This window comes from Capricornis sumatraensis, chromosome 1 (genome assembly GCF_032405125.1).
Source record: "Capricornis sumatraensis isolate serow.1 chromosome 1, serow.2, whole genome shotgun sequence".
NCBI lineage: Eukaryota > Metazoa > Chordata > Mammalia > Artiodactyla > Bovidae > Capricornis > Capricornis sumatraensis.
Window position 1 is genome coordinate 92,177,566 of NC_091069.1, and position 16,500 is coordinate 92,194,065.

The 16,500-nt window shown below is 43.5% G+C and overlaps 1 pseudogene; it reads right to left on the minus strand.

The window, feature by feature from the left end:
* Positions 1 to 200: 200 nt before the first annotated feature.
* Positions 201 to 2,708, minus strand: LOC138075425 (serine/threonine-protein kinase 38-like; annotated as a pseudogene).
* Between the last annotated feature and the right edge of the window lie 13,792 nt (positions 2,709 to 16,500).

A 16,500-nucleotide genomic window follows, 5' to 3' on the forward strand; every position in this document is an offset into this window, starting at 1 on the left:
TGATCTAAAGAAGCAGGACAGCTGTTCACGCCCAACATAGTAGAAATGGTTGTCTTTGTTCTACTGGTCATCAGATGTGTTATGGAAGAGAATCCACTTACTATCACCATGTTCACCACGTTGTTGGGTTCCGTGAACTTCCTGGAAACTCCAAAAGAGTACGTGAGAAGAAATCCATGATGCTGTACAAAGAACTCGATTTAGGATCCCATTTCAAGGAAAACCCTTTTAGCTGCTTTCATGTAGGAAGGTATTGCCCCACCCCCCGCCCCTCTGCCCCATGCGGTCAAGCCCTCAAAGCACTTGTAGATGTAATTGATGAAGACCCAGTCTTTGTTCTTGCAGTCTGTCTCAGGGTGATTACTTATTGCCACTGTTGGCTTAAGAATATCAGATTCTGGAAACACATCGCAGTTTGAGGTATCATCAATGCTTTTGATTTCAATAGATATTGCAGCAGGTCTCTCTCCGATATGTTCCCAGTCAACACCTTCAAAAAAAGAATTATTTTTTATTTCCTCAACTCCAGGGGCTACAATTCTATGTTGCCATTCACAGCAGAATCTCAAAATTAGATCCTTGGCTTTCTCAGAAATAGGAACCTCTGGAGGAAAAGTCAAAGTTTCTCTCCAGTTCATCACTTTCTTACATATCTCTTGAGGGGTTTTAGAACAGAAAGGTGGGCAGCCAATGAGCATTTCATACATGATCACCCCCAGTGACCACCAATCACAGAGCTTGTTGTACCCGGTCTGTGCCTACTGTGGAGAAGGCTAGCTGATGTCTATTTCTTTTCCAGGTTTATGCTTTCCTTTTGGAATTCATGTTCTGAAAAGTGAAATCACTGGGGAGGCTGTGGTTCAGATTCCTATAAAATTCTGTCCTAAACATCTATTTCTGCTTGATTGACTATGCCAAAGCCTTTGACTGTGTGGATCACAAGAAACTGTGGAAAATTCTGAGAGAGATGGGAATACCAGACCACCTGACCTGCCTCTTGAGAAATCTGTATGCAGGCCAGGAAGCAACAGTTAGAACTGGACATGGAACAACAGACTGGTTCCAAATAGGAAAAGGAGTACATCAAGGCTGTATATTGTCACCCTGCTTATTTAACTTTTATGCAGAGTACATCATGAGAAACGCTGGACTGGAAGAAACACAAGCTGGAATCAAGATTGCCAGGAGAAATATCAATAACCTCAGATATGCAGATGACACCACCCTTATGGCAGAAAGTGAAGAGGAACTCAAAAGCCTCTTGATGAAAGTGAAAGAGGAGAGTGAAAAAGTTGGCTTAAAGCTCAACATTCAGAAAATGAAGATCATGGCATCTGGTCCCATCACTTCATGGGAAATAGATGGGGAAACAGTGGAAACAGTGTCAGACTTTATTTTCTTGGGTTCCAAAATCACTGCAGATGGTGACTGCAGCCATGAAATTAAAAGATGCTTACTCCTTGGAAGAAAAGTTATGATCAACCTAGATAGCATATTCAAAAGCAGAGACATTACTTTGCCTACCAAGATCCGTATAGTCAAGGCTATGATTTTTCCAGTAGTCGTGTATGGATGTGAGAGTTGGACTGTGAAGAAGGCTGAGTGCTGAAGAATTGATGGTTTTGCACTGTGGTGTTGGAGGAGACTCTTGAGAGTCCCTTGGACTGCAAGGAGATCCAACCAGTCCATTCTGAAGAAGATCAACCCTGGGATTTCTTTGGAAGGACTGATGCTAAACCTGAAGCTCCAGTACTTTGGCCACCTCATGCGAAGAGTTGACTCATTGGAAAAGACTTTGATGCTGGGAGGGATTGGGGGCAGGAGGAGAAGGGGACGACTGAGGATGAGATGGCTGGATGGCATCACGGACTCGATGGACGTGAGTCTGAGTGAATTCCAGGAGTTGGTGATGGACAGGGAGGCCTGGCGTGCTGCGATTCATGGGGTCACAAAGAGTCAGACACAACTGAGCGGCTGATCTGAACTGATGTGCTTTTTTCAGTCCTGTGTAAAGACCAAAGTCAGAAAGCTTCACATGGCCCTTGCGGTCCAGGAGAAGGTAGTCTGGTTTGACATCTCTGTGGATGAACCCAGGTTGTTGAATAGAGTCTATGGCTAACACTGTTTCCACTATGTAAAACTGAGTCTTTTCTCAGTGTGCCGTTTTTTTTTTTTTTTAATCAACAAGGTCATCATGTCCCCTCCAGGCAGGAACTCCATGATTAGGTAGAGATTTAGCTTATCCTGAAAACTATAGAACATTTTCACAACCCACAAACTGTCTGCCTCTGCTAGAATGTCGCACTCCGCATGAATGTGGCCAGCCTGCTCTTTTTCAAGCATATCTGCTTTACGAAGTATTTTCATTGCATACACATGGCCTGTATCTTTCTTCTGAACAAGCCACACCTCACCAAAGGCTCCTCTGCCTATTACTTTTAAGGACTCAAAATCTTCCAGTCCAAGTCTTGCTCTCTTCAAATGAAGAAACTGTTTCCTTCCGAGCACGTGCTCTGGAGTCGTTTCTCTGCAGCCTTGAGGCCTTCTTCTTCCATCACTTTTTCTAACTTCTTTTGTCTCATTTCTCGTTCTTCACATTGAGGAATAAGGTTGCTATAAAAATTCTCCAGTGTCACTTTGATCATTGTCACCCTTTCCTTCGTGTGACTACTCATGGACGAGCAAGGTGTTGAGCCTGTCATTGCCATGGCCAGCATCAATGTCCTTTCCCATGACTCAGCTCTTCACACCAGGTGGCCAAATTACTGGTACTTCAGCATCAGTCCTTCCAATGAATATTTAGGGTTGATTTCTTTTAGAATGGACTGGTTGGATCTCCTTGCAGTCCAAGGGACTCTCAAAAGTCTTCTCCAACACCACACTTCAAAAGCATCAATTCTTTGGCACTCAGCTTTCTTTAAGTCCAATTCTCACATCCACACATAACTACTAGAAAAACCATTGCCTTGACTAGATGGACCTTTGTTGGCAAAGTAATGTCTCTGCTTTTGAATATGCTATCTAGGTTGGTCATAACTTTCCTTCCAAGGAGCAAGCATCTTTTAATTTCACGGCCACAGTCACCATCTGCAGTGATTTTGGAGCAGAAGAAAATAAAGTCTGTCACTGTTTCCACTGTCCCCATCTATTTGTCATGAAGGGATGGGACCAGATGCCATGATCTTACTTTTCTAAATGTTGAAATTTAAGCCAACTTTTTCACTCTCCTTTTTCAATTTCATCAAGAGGCTCTTTAGTTCTTCTTCACTTTCTGCCATAAGGGTGGTGTCATCTGCATATCTGAGGCTATTGATACTTCTCCCAGCAACCTTGATTCCAGCTTGTGCTTCATCCAGCCCAGCATTTCTCATGATGTACTCTGCATATAAGTTAAATAAACAGGGTGACAATATACAGCCTTGACGTACTCCTTTTCCTATTTGGAATCAGTCTGTTGTTCCGTGTCCAGGTTTAACTGTTCCTTCTTGACCTGCATACAGATTTCTCAGGAGGCAGGTCAGGTGGTCTGGTATTCCCATCTCTTTCAGAATTTTCCACAGTTTGTGCTGATCCACACAAAGACTTTAGCATAGTCAGTAAAGCAGAAATGGGTGAAAGGATTAAGCATCTCATTTTCCTCAAGAGAGTGTAACTTCCTTGTATGTAACAGATTGTGATTACAATAGTAGTAGCTAATATTTACTATATGTTTTTATTGCTAATAGTAGATGATGTTTTTGAGGAGTTACTCTGGGCAAGGTGCTCTGTTAGGAGCTTGACATGTGTTGCCTCTGATGCTCACCACCATCTGTGAAATCATTTTACAGGTGAGGAAATTAAAGCCCATAGAAATTCAGTAGCTGAGGGTCCTATTGACTAGGACTTGGATTCGAATCCAAGGTCCATGTGACTTCAAAGACAGTTATTGAAAACTACTATTTTATGCTGGGCATGCTCTCTTGTCTTCTCTACAATGTAAGAGAAAAATTCATTAGCTAACATTTTTATAGAGCATTACTTCTCTTCCCCAAGAAAGAAGGCAAACTGGGCTGCTTGAACAGGTCTTAGAAGGTTCACTGAAAATGTAATTAGACTATTTTCTGGGACATAGTCTCTTCTGACCGAGCGGGTTATTTGATGAAACAAAGCTAACCTCCCTGGTCTTTTCCTGTCAGACTGATTCCCAGGAGCAAACTAACAGCAGTGGGGACTGACAGCTTCGAGGCCTCCCTCTGAATCTCTTCCTCTCAGTTCAGCTCTAGCCATGCCTCGCCTTCTACTATTTCCAAATATTCTATACTTTAGCCAAGTTACTTTGCACCCAACTTTGTATGTATGTCCCAGGGCACTGTGAAGCCAGGAATAGATAGAGGATGCCTAAACTCTTAACCTGTTATATTAATAATAAAAAGTTACTTGAAGAAGTGGATGGTGGTGAAGTGGATGGTGTGTGTGCATGCTAAGTTGCTTCAGTCGTGTCTGACTCTTTGTGACCCTACAGAGTGTAGCCCGCCAGGCTCCTCTGTCCATGACATTCTCCAGGCAAGAATACTGGAAGTGGTTGCCATGCCCTCCTCCAGGGCATCTTCCCAACCAAAGGATCAAACCTGCTTCTCTTACAGTGGGTTCTTTACCACTAGCACCACCTGGGAAGCCCAGGGGTGAAGATAATGGAAGATAATGCCCTACCAAGCCCTTCCTTTCTCCCTCCCTTCCACTCATCCATCTTGCCTTCCTGCTTTTGTAGCAGGAAATCTGGGGTAGGTGGTCTTGCCACTCTTGGTGATTAATGAGTGGGAGTGGGCTTGTCAAGGGATAGTTTGGTGAGTCTGACTTCAGGACTCAAAGAAGGGTCCATGAAACCAAGGCAGGACCAGTAGAATGGGACTGGCAGGCCAGGCTTGGGGAATGGTGCACACTGGGGCAAGGGAGAAAACTTGGGATGGGCACTTGGGCCTAGCAGCTTGACAGCAGAGGCTTGAGGTGATAAACAACCCCACGACTGAGTATCTTAAGATAACAGTTTATTATTTCTGATGATTTGTGAGTTGCCAGGCAGTTCTTCTTTGATCTCACTTGGGATCACTAATGCGGTAAACAGTCAGAGGGCATCTTCACAGCAGTTGGAAGGGCCAAGTTGGTCTCATTCACAGTGACAGTGGGTGCTGGCTGTCAGCTGGGATGCCTCCATTCTCCTTGTAGCCTCCCATCGAGGAGTAAACTCTACGAACTGGAGGACATCATTTCATGGGAGCAAAGTAGGAAGCTGCAAGGTCATTTAAGGCCTAGGCTCTGAAACGTACACAGCATCACTTCTTCCACATTCTGTTGACCAAACTTTGTTGCAAGGACTGCCCAGGTCCAAGTGGATGGAGACATAAAGTCCATCTCTTAATGGGAGGAGAGGTAACATCCTGTTGCAAAGAGGGCTTGGGCCTTTACCGAAAAGACTGACCACAAAGATCAAAGCAAGTATGTGGGAGCCCTGGGGTCACAAGCAGAGTGTCTGTGCTGATGATATCATCTCTGCTTAATTCCCACTGACATGAACCTGATAGTGGTCTCAGACTGCCTGCTTGATTCCAAATTCCCTCTTTCCGCTTTGTGCCTGGTGAGAAGGTGAGATGGAATAGACCAGATGAAAGGACAGGTTTTCCCCAAGCGGGTGGAGCTTCCTGCCTGCCTGTCCCCAGGGTGGCAGGCTGAACCTCACTGCGCTGCAGCCTCAGGCCCTTCCCACACAGAGCTGCTCTCTGGCCAAGCTTACAACCCAGGAGCAGTGGGAGCTTCACAGACAAGATGAACCCCCCTTAGCAACAGGCAGCTGTTGTCCTGGAAGAAAAAAGAGAAGGCCCTCCTGTGCCCCTGTGCCCACTGGAAAGCCTACCATTGTTTGGGGGTGTCTGAGCTTTACATGCTTCAGGGGAGTTCAAGTCTGGTGTAGTCAGAGGAAGGGAGCGTAGGACTGGGGACATGGTGACCACAGGCCAGCCTGGAATTTCAGAAAGCCCTTGGCCTGCCTTCACACTATATGGAGGGGTAACCGGGCAGAGCTTTCTCTAACCAGGACTGTACCTTTGGCAACTGAGCAGTGACAGGAACAAGGGATGAGTCTCGATCAGCTGCTGCTGATATGGGTCTGTAAACTCCCGCTGTCATTAAGGCAAAGAGAGATGGGGCCCTCCTGCCCCTCGCCACACCAAGCTTACTCCTCCCAGGCCAGCAGCACTCACAATGAGCCCATGGCCACTTCTCCAGTTTGCTTGGCAGAGGACATTTAATCTATTTTAGGCTAGAGGTGATAGGGCCCAGGACCCTGGTCCTTCCCCAGCAAACATGACCCAGCTCTGTCAGTTCTGGCTCCAGAGAAGTTTTAAGCAAATGTTACTCTCCTGGTCCCACACTGTTTCCTCGGGGGACTGCCAGATCCCACCCTGTAGCCCCCTTCAGCGCCAGAGCCAATCCTAGGTGGCTCTCCTCCAGGGGATAGAAGGATTACTCCTTTCAGGCTGGGCCAAATGGCATTTCCTGTTTCAAAGAAGAGAGGCTTATTGTGGAGAGGTCTGTAGCAGCTTTGGCACCTGCCAGGGAAGAGGAACATATAAAGTAAGTCACGGAATGCAACTTGACTTTCTCTTGAAATGCAAACGAGGCTAAAAATCCTAGGGATGTGCTTCTGGGCACAGTTAGCATCTCGAGATGGGCTGAACCAGAAGATGCTGAGGGTGAAAAGGGCAAGGGTTTGGTATGAATGGGTCCACGTATGTGCAGGGGCACAGGCATCCATGCAGAGTGGATGCATAAGAAAAAAAGTTTTCAGAATCTTTGACGGTCACTGGTTGCCAAATTCAGACTTAAATGAAAGAAAGTAGGGAAAACCACTAGACCATTCAGGTATGACCTAAATCAAGTCCCTTATGATTTTACAGTGGAAATGAGAAATAGATTTAAGGGACTAGATCTGATAGACAGAGTGCCTGATGAACTGTGGAATGAGGTTTGTGACATTGTACAGGAGACAGGGATCAAACCATCCCCATGGAAAAGAAATGCAAAAAAGCAAAATGGCTGCCTGGGGAGGCCCTACAAATAGCTGTGAAAAGAAGAGAAGTGAAAAGAAAAAGAGAAAAGGAAAGATATTCCCATCTGAATGCAGAGTTTAAAGAACAGCAAGGAGAGATAAGAAAGCCTTCCTCAGTGATCAATACAAAGAAATAGAAGAAAACAACAGAATGGGAAAGACTAGAGATCTCTTCAAGAAAATTAGAGATAGCAAGGGAACATTTCATGCAAAGATGGGCTCGATAAAGGACAGAAATGGAATGGACCTAACAGAAGCAGAAGATATTAAGAAGAGGTGGCAAGAATACACAGAAGAACTGTACAAAAAAGATCTTCATGACCCAGATAATCATGATGGTGTGATTACTCACCTAGAACCAGATATCCTGGAATGTGAAGCCAAGTGGGCCTTGGAAAGCATCACTACAAACAAAGCTAGTGGAGGTGATGGAATTCCAGTGGAGCTGTTTCAAATCCTGAAAGATGATGCTGTGAAAGTGCTGCACTCAATATGCCAGCACATTTGGAAAACTCAGCAGTGGCCACAGGACTGGAAAAGGTCAGTTTTCATTCAAATCCCAAAGAAAGGCAATGCAAAAGAATGCTCAAACTACCACACAATTGCACTCATCTCACATGCTAGTAAAGTAATGCTCAAAATTCTCCAAGCCAGGCTTCAGCAATATGTGAACCGTGAACTTCCAGATGTTCAAGCTGGTTTTAGAAGAGGCAGAGGAACCAGAGATCAAATTGCCAACATCCGCTGGATCATGGAAAAAGCAAGAGAGTTCCAGGAAAACATCTATTTCTGCTTTATTGACTATGCCAAAGCCTTTGACTCTGTGGATCACAACAAACTGGAAAATTCTGAAACAGATGGGAATACCAGATCACCTGACCTGCCTCTTGAGAAACCTGTATGCAGGTCAAGAAGCAACAGTTAGAACTGGACATGGAACAACAGACTGGTTCCAAATAGGAAAAGGAGAACGTCAAGGCTGTATACTGTCACCCTGCTTATTTAACTTCTATGCAGAGTACATCATGAGAAAAGCTGGGCTGGATGAAGCACAAGATTGCCACAGGAAATATCAATAACCTCAGATATGCAGATGACACCACCCTTATGGCAGAAGTGAAGAGGAATTAAAAAGCTTCTTGATGAAAGTGAAAGAGGAGAATGAAAAAGTTGGCTTAAAGCTCAACATTCAGAAAACGAAGATCATGGCATCTGGTCCCATCCCTTCATGGCAAATAGATGGGGAAACAGTGGAAAGAGTGTCAGACTTTATTTTTTGGGCTCCAAAATCACTGCAGATGGTGACTGCAGCCATGAAATTAAAAGACGTTTACTCCTTGGAAGGAAAGTAATGACCAACCTAGACAGCATGTTGAAAAGAAGAGATATTACTTTGCCAACAAAGGTCTGTCTAGTCAAGGCTACGGTTTTTCCAGTGGTCATGTATGGATGTGAGAGTTGGACTATAAAGAAAGCTGAGCACCTAAGAATTGATGCTTTTGAACTGTGGTGTTGGAGAAGACTCTTGAGAGTCCCTTGGACTGCAAGGAGATCCAACCAGTCTATCCTAAAGATCAGGCCTAGGTGTTCATTGGAAGGACTGATGCTGAGGCTGAACCCCCAAAACTTTGGCCATCTCATGTGAAGAGTTGACTCATTGGAAAAGATCCTGATGCTGGGAGGGATTGGGGACAGGAGGAGAAGGAGATGCCAGAGGATGAGATGGCTGGATGGCATTACTGACTCGATGGACGTGAGTCTGAGTGAACTCCGGGAGTTGGTGATGGACAGGGAGGCCTGGCGTGCTGCAATTCATGAGGTCGCAAAGAGTCGGACACAACTAAGTGACTGAACTGAACTGAACTGGACTGACTGCCCTTTCCTTTGATCCTGGACTTTTCATCTCCTAAACCTGCCAGTAGAAGCTCACTGGGCTGCCCCAACCTTATAGGAGCAGAGTGAGCAACACTCAGTTCGCTAAGCTCTTGCTCTCAGGCTTTGGCTGGCACAGCCCAGGATCCAGGTGTTAGCCCCTGCCTGAGAAGACTGGTCCTCCTAGTTCAAGGCTCATGGTGGTTCCTTCTAGGGTATCTGCTCATGCACTTTCCCTCTTTCAACACTACTCATTTAAATCGGTCCCTTTAACCGAGGCAGTTGCAGTGCCCAGAGCCTAGATTTCCCCTTACTGGGGGATGAAGGGTGACTGGGTGAAAGAGAGGGGCTGACAGTGCCAGTGAGGGCTGGGAAGTGAGATGACTGATGGCTCAGGGTCTGCTCAGGGTCAGAACAACTTGGCATCTAGAAGGGTCTTTGAGGGAGAGGGTGGGAGATGGAGTAGGAGTAGGAGACGGAGAGGAGAACCCAGGATGGTCTGCCACAAATCTGTCCGACAGGAGGAGGATGTCCATGGGGGAGGAAGGTAGTGTGTGGGGGAGGGGGGCGGAGGGGGCAGAGGTGGGAATGACTGAGATGCAGGATGGTGCCGAGCCCACAGCTGGGATGGAGCCCCTGAATTTTGGGGGCTGTGACCTGGTGATCTGGCTCCTGCCTTTCTTTCCAGCCACACATCTGGTTATTTGGCCATTTGCCTCTTATACTTCAGCCATACAGAGCTGCAGGGTCCACAAGTTCGGTCTTTTTCTTCCAGGCAAGTGCTCAAGCTATATCCTTGTCTTAGAAAGTTCTTGTCTTTTTCTGGGAGTGGAAGAACCATTTGTCTTGATTCAGCTTAAAGGTCTGCAACTCCAAAAATCTTTTGCCAGGTAAAGTCATGAGTGTCTCCCTCTGCAGTCCCCAGCCCCCTTCAGCACCTCCCAGTTACGGCAATTATCATTTTGTTGTGTAATTCCGTGCCTGTGCAGATTTCTCACTGGACTATAAGCTCCCTGAGTCAGATGAATTCATCTGATTACCTGTTTGAGCATTAAACTTCATCTTTTATGTGGCTTGTCTTTTGGGGCCAGTGACTGACATCTGTTAAGCCCAAAGTTTTGGAATGTTGTCTGGTTTGTGTAATTCTGGAAAGTTCTGGAATGAGGTCCTGGTAGGGCTCTCGATTTAAATAAAGGTCCTGGTACTATCTCTGACAAGACAGGTAATAAGCATTCACTAAACCAACTAATGAGCATCTTGGTGGAGATTAAAGGCTGGGTAGGTGTTTTTCTAGCCTATACATATAATTTAAATTTTAATCTTTATTTATTTTACACTGATTTGTCTAGAAGCTGTTTTCTTAGGTGCAAACACTGAGCCATGCATATTTTCACTGTAAAAAGGAAATATAAAATATCCGTGAAATGCAGGAGGCCCTTCAGCTCCTGGCAAGCTGTCAGTTCCATATCCTGTGGGGAGGCCTTGGGTCACTTATTGTCTTGCAGGTGCTGTGTGTTTCCTAATCCCTGCTCTACCTGTTTCTCCATGTCTTAGGTCTTGTTTTGAGTACAGAACATCTTTTATTCTTTCCTCTTCAAAGATTTTCTTTGGTACTATGAAAGCAATTCACGTTAACTGTAAAAATGGGCCAAGTACAGAATGATATAAAGATGCAGAAACCAACAAAACCCTACTCATATTCAGTACTTACTGGCAATCACTATTTTGTCTTGTTTCTTTCCATTTGATTTCCTTTATATTTTTGACATATATATTGTAGATGTCATTTTTCAATATTTTTCAACATTTTTCAATATTTTCAATATTCAATTTTCAATATTGTATCTTGTTTTCTTCATCTGACACTACTTCTTAAGCAAGTTTTTGGTCATTTAAGCAAAAAACTTTGTAAACAGAATTATTTTTATTTATTTATTTTACTTTATTGAGGTATAATATATAATATATATTACATAAATATAATACATAGTTGATGTATAATATATGTCACAGGTATACAATATAATGATTCATATTTTTTAAAGGTTTTATTCCATTTATAGATATTATAGAATAATGACTGTATTTCCTTGTAGCTTGCTAATTTTATGCTAATAGTCACACCTCTTAACCTCCAACCCCATCTTGCCCCTCCTCTCTTCCCTTTCTCTATTGGTAACCACTGGTCTGTTCTTTATGAGTTTTTGTTATATTTTCTGTTATAGTCACTAGTTTGTTTCATTTTTTGGATTCCACATATAAGTGATATCATACACTATTTTTCTTTCTCGGTCTGACTTATTTAGAAAAATACAGGTCCATCTTTATTGTTGCAAATGGAAAATTTTCATTCTTCTTCATGGCTGAGTAGTATTCCATTGTGTGTGTGTGTGTTTGTGTGTGTATCACATCTTCTCTACCCATTCATCCGTTGATGGACACTTAGTTTGCTTCCATATCTTGGCAATTGTAAATAACTCTATTATGAACATTGGGGTGCATATATCTTTTCAAATTAGTGTCTTTGTCTTGAATATATGCTCAGGAGTGGAATTGCTGGGTCATATGGTAGTTCTGTTTTGAGAACTTTGAGAATAAATCTAATTTTTAGCGGCTGACTGACATTCTGTTTTGCATGTCGCTGTTGTCGTTCAGCCGCTCAGTCACGTCTGACTCTTTGCGACTTCATGGACTACAGCACACCAGGCTACCCTGTCCTTCACCATCTCCTGGAGCTTGCTCAGACTCATGTCCATTGAGTCAGTGATGCCATGGCTGCATCTCATCCTCGGTCATCCCCTTCTCCTCCTGCCTTCAATATTTCCCAGCATCAGGGTCTTTTCTTATAAGTTGGCTCTTTGCATCACGTAGTCAAAGTATTGGAGCTTCAGGTTCAGCATCAGTCCTTGGAGTGGATATTCAGAGTTGATTTCCTTCAGGAGTGACTGGTTTGATCTCCTTGCAGTCCAAGGGACTCTTCAGAGTCTTCTCCAACACCACAGTTCAAAGGCATCCATTCTTCCACACTCAGCCTTCTTTATGGTCCAACTCTCACATCTATACATGACTACTGGAAAAACCATAACTTTGACTATACAGACTTTCGTTAGCAAAGTAATATCTCTGCTTTTTAATATGCTATCTAGGTTTGTCATAACTTTTCTTCCAAGGAGCAAGCATCTTTTAACTTCATGGCAGCAGTTACCATCTGCATTGATTTGGGCTTCCCTGGTAGCTCAGCTGGTAAAAATCTGCCTGCAATGTAGGAGACCTCAGTTCAATTCCTGGGTCAGGAAGATACTCTAGAGAAGGCATAGGCCCACACCAGTTACCTTGGGCCTCCTTCGTGGCTCAGTGAAGAATTCGCCTGCAATGTGGGAGACCTGGGTTCAATCCCTGGGTTGGAAAGATCCCCTGGAGGAGGGCATGGCAACCCACTCCAGTGTTCTTGCCTGAAGAATCCCCATGGACAGAGGAGCCTGGTGGGCTACAGTTCATGGGGTCGCAAAGAGTCAGATATGACTGAGCGACTAAACACAGCAACTAAACACATATGTGTGTCTATTTTGCATATAGCAAATGAATAATTTTTCAAAGGTAAACATATGACTTTAATACAAATATAAAGTGAACATGTGTCAAAGATTTTCTTTAAATCACTAATGAATGAGGGAACAAGTAAGATGCTACACTTGGTTCAAAGGGGATTTAAAGAACTATACCATAGCGAATGCTGAAATAAATTTATGAATAGATATAAAACTGTCCTGTCTAGAGGGCAATTATCAGTTGCATTTCACTGGATTCAGTTTGTTTGCATTTCTATGGATAGAGGGAATTTGCCTTACTATCAGTTTCTGCAGTTTACATAGTTGGGTGCTCAATCACTCAGTTGTGTCTGACTCTTTTCGACCCTATGGACTGTAGCCCACCAATTGTAGAATAGCTCAAAGACAGTGAAATGCAGTTATAATCAAGTAGTCCTTTCTGGTCATTTGGAAGTCTTTTACAGTTTTCCCTGTGAGGTGTAATAGGAGTTTACTTAGCCTTTAGGCCTGTGTGTGTAGTGCACCTGTGCGAACGTGTGTGCCGTGCGATGCCCGGATATCTCCTTGGTTGAGAGAGATGCAGCCAATTGCTGAAGATCTGGAGCTCACAGGTCCTCATTTGCAGAGTAAGGATAGCTTAGATGGTTTCTTAAAACCGTTCCAGAAGTTCTGATGTCCACAACTCCTCTAATTACCTAGAGGCAAAGGTCCACACAGGACACTTAGCTATATCTTTGCCTAGCTCTACTCATCCTTCCTTTTAGCAAGATCATACAGGTAAAATATTTGATTCTAAGTTCTCATATTAAAGTCGTATTTAATAGATTGTGAGATTAAAAAAAATATTTTGAATTGAGGGGTAGCAAACATCCAGTGGATCATCGAAAAAGCAAGAGAGTTCCAGAAAAATGTCTGCTTCTGCTTTATTGATATGCCAAAGCCTTTGACTGTGTGGATCACAACAAACTGTGGAAAATTCTTAAAGAGATGGGAATACCAGACCACCTGACCTGCCTCCTAAGAAATTTGCATGCAGGTCAAGAAGGAAAAGTTAGAACTGGACACAGAACAACAGACTGGTTTCAAATCTGGGAAGGAGTATGCCAAGGCTGTATATTGTCACCTTGCTTATTTAACTTATATGCAGAGTACATCATGAGAAATGCTGGGTTGGATGAAGCACAGGCTGGAATCAAGATTGCCAGGAGAAATATCAATAACCTCGGATATGCAGAGGACACCCCCCTTATGGCAGAAAGTGAAGAGGAACTAAAAAGCCTCGATGAAAGTGAAAGAGGAGAGTGAAAAAGTTGGCTTAAAACTCAACATTCAGAAAATTAAGACCATGGCATCCAGTCCCATCCCTCATGGCAAACATATGCGGAAACAGTGGAAACAGTGCCAGAGTTTGCTTTTTTGGGCTCCAAAATCACAGCAGATGGTGACTGTAGCCATGAAATTAAAAGACACTTGCTCCTTGGAAGAAAAGTTATGACCAACCTAGCCAACATATTAAAAAGCAGAGACATTACTTTGCCAACAAAGGTCCATCTAGTCAAAGCTGTGGTTTTTCCAGTAGTCATGTATTGATGTGAGAGTTAGACTGTAAAGAAAGCTGAAAATGGCTTTCTTTAAAGAATGCCATTTCGGAATTCTTTCTATAAAGAATGCCAAAAAATGGATGTTTTTGAACTGTGGTGTTGGAGAAGACTCTTGAGAGTCACTTGAACAGCAAGGAGATCCAACTAGTCCATCCTAAGGGAAATCAGTTCTGAGTATTCATTGGAAGGACTGATGTTGAAGCTGAAACTCCAATACTTTGGCCACCTGATTTGAAGAACTAACTCATTTGAAAAGAGCCTGATGCTGGGAAAGATTGAAGGTGGGAGGAGAAGGGGATGTCAGAGGATGAGATGGTTGGATGGCATCATCGACTCAATGGACATGAGTTTGAGTAAGCTCTAGGAGTTGGTGATGGACAGGGAGGCCTGGCGTGCTGCGGTCCATGGGATCGCAAAGAGTCGGACATGACTGGGCGACTGAACTGAACTGAACTGAAAGCATTGTCATTGGTTGTTGTTTTATATCTTGGCACATAAAATAATAGTGATTGATGATGCTTTCAAATTGATGAAATATACTACTAGCTTTACAGAAAGGAAAAAGAAACCATATAAAAGTAAACAGATCACTAGACAAATTAACATTTCAAAAATGTTTAATAAAATCTAAACCAAGACAACAAAATCTAGGAGCCTTAGAATTGAGAAAATAAGACATTTGCCTTTGGCTAGTGGATGAAGAAAGAACTAGAACATGGACTTCCATCAATCTATTGGGTAATCCAAATAAAACAAAACCAACAACCATTCAAAACTTTATTATTTTTTCCTGATTACAAATATGGAATGTTATTTGGTCATAAAAAGGATTAAGCTACAATGTGGATGAACCTACAAAACATGCTGAGTGAAAGAAGCCAGACACAAAAGGTCACATATTGTATGATTCAATTCATATTTAATATAAATCCAGAATAGGCAAAGTTATAGAGACAGAAAACAGAGGAGTGATTGCCAAGGGCAGGAGGGAATGGTGAATGAAAAGTGCCTGCTTAATAAATGTGAGATTTCCTTTAGGGATAATGAAAATGTTTTGGAACTAGATAGCTGTGATGCCCAACACTGTGAATATATAAAATGTTACTAAGCTGTATGATTCAGTTCAGTTCAGTTCAGTCGCTCAGTCATGTCCGACTCTCTGCGACCCCATGGACTGCAGCACACCAGGCCTCCCTGTTCATCACCACCTCCCAGAGTTTATAAAATGGTTAAAATCATAAATTTCATGCTATGTGTATTTTGCTACAATAAACATTTTTTAAAAATCACTGCCATCAAAGTGATACTTGTTGAAAAAAATTTTTAAACATCTGAGTTGTAAAATAGAGAAAATGGAAATTATATTGGTAAGTTTTTTTAAACAGTTGAATGTGTTTATTTAATTTTGGCTTGCTGGGTATTGCTGCACAGGCTTTTCTTTAGTTGCAGCAAGCAGGGGGCTCCTCTGCAGCTACAGTGTGCAGGCTTCTCATTGCAGTGTCTTCTCGCTGCAGAGCATGGGCTCTAGGGTGAGCGGGCTTCAGTGTTTGCGTCTTGTGGGTTCAGTAGTTGCGGCTCCCAGGCGCTAGAGCACAGGCTCAATAGTTGTGCTCTACTGTGGCCCACGGGCTTAGTTGCTCTGAGGCAGATGGGATCAGGGACTGAATCCTTGTCTCTTGCATTCGTAGGTGGGTTCTTTACCACTGAGCCACCAGGGAAGCCTAGTAAAAAATTTTTTTCTCAGTATTGAGTTTCTTGGTGATTGGAGCCTGCAACTTACCGTCTGTTGCTTTTTGTCTCACTGAGTCCCAGGACTTAACAGTGAGGCCCGCAGTGACCCAGACACCTGCAGTTCTTCCCCGGTGCTGTTATGGGGCCACTCCCATCCTTGCAATGGCTTCTGGGGATCCATTCAATGAGATGGACAATCAGTCTTGGGGCCTTTACCAGCATTTCTAGTGCAGGCCCCAGAAGTCTCTGAGGTGGATAACTCCATCTTCCAGAGCCTGAGCCATCATTTCAAGTCCTTTTCCCATTTCCTTACATCTTCATACATGTACATTAGAGCACAGAGGTCTTCACAATTCAGGGATAAAGACAGGAGCTCATACAACTCCCCCATGAGGGCCTCCAGGTGCAGTGAGAGGAGAGCCTTTCCTTGCATGATGAAAAGTTGCCAGGAGATACCTCAGAGAAGGTGCTCTGAGGGGTGAGGGAGAGAAGATAAAGTTTCTCAGGGGCTGAGCCCTGAAAGGTGTTTAGAAATTATACATGTAAAGTTCTATTTTTTGAGAACTGTTGCTTAAACCTTCTGTGCATTTCTACCACAGGAGCCATAGTTCTTGCTTCTGAACCATTTTGAACAAGTAGGAAGTGGGGATGGAGAGATAGTTCCAGA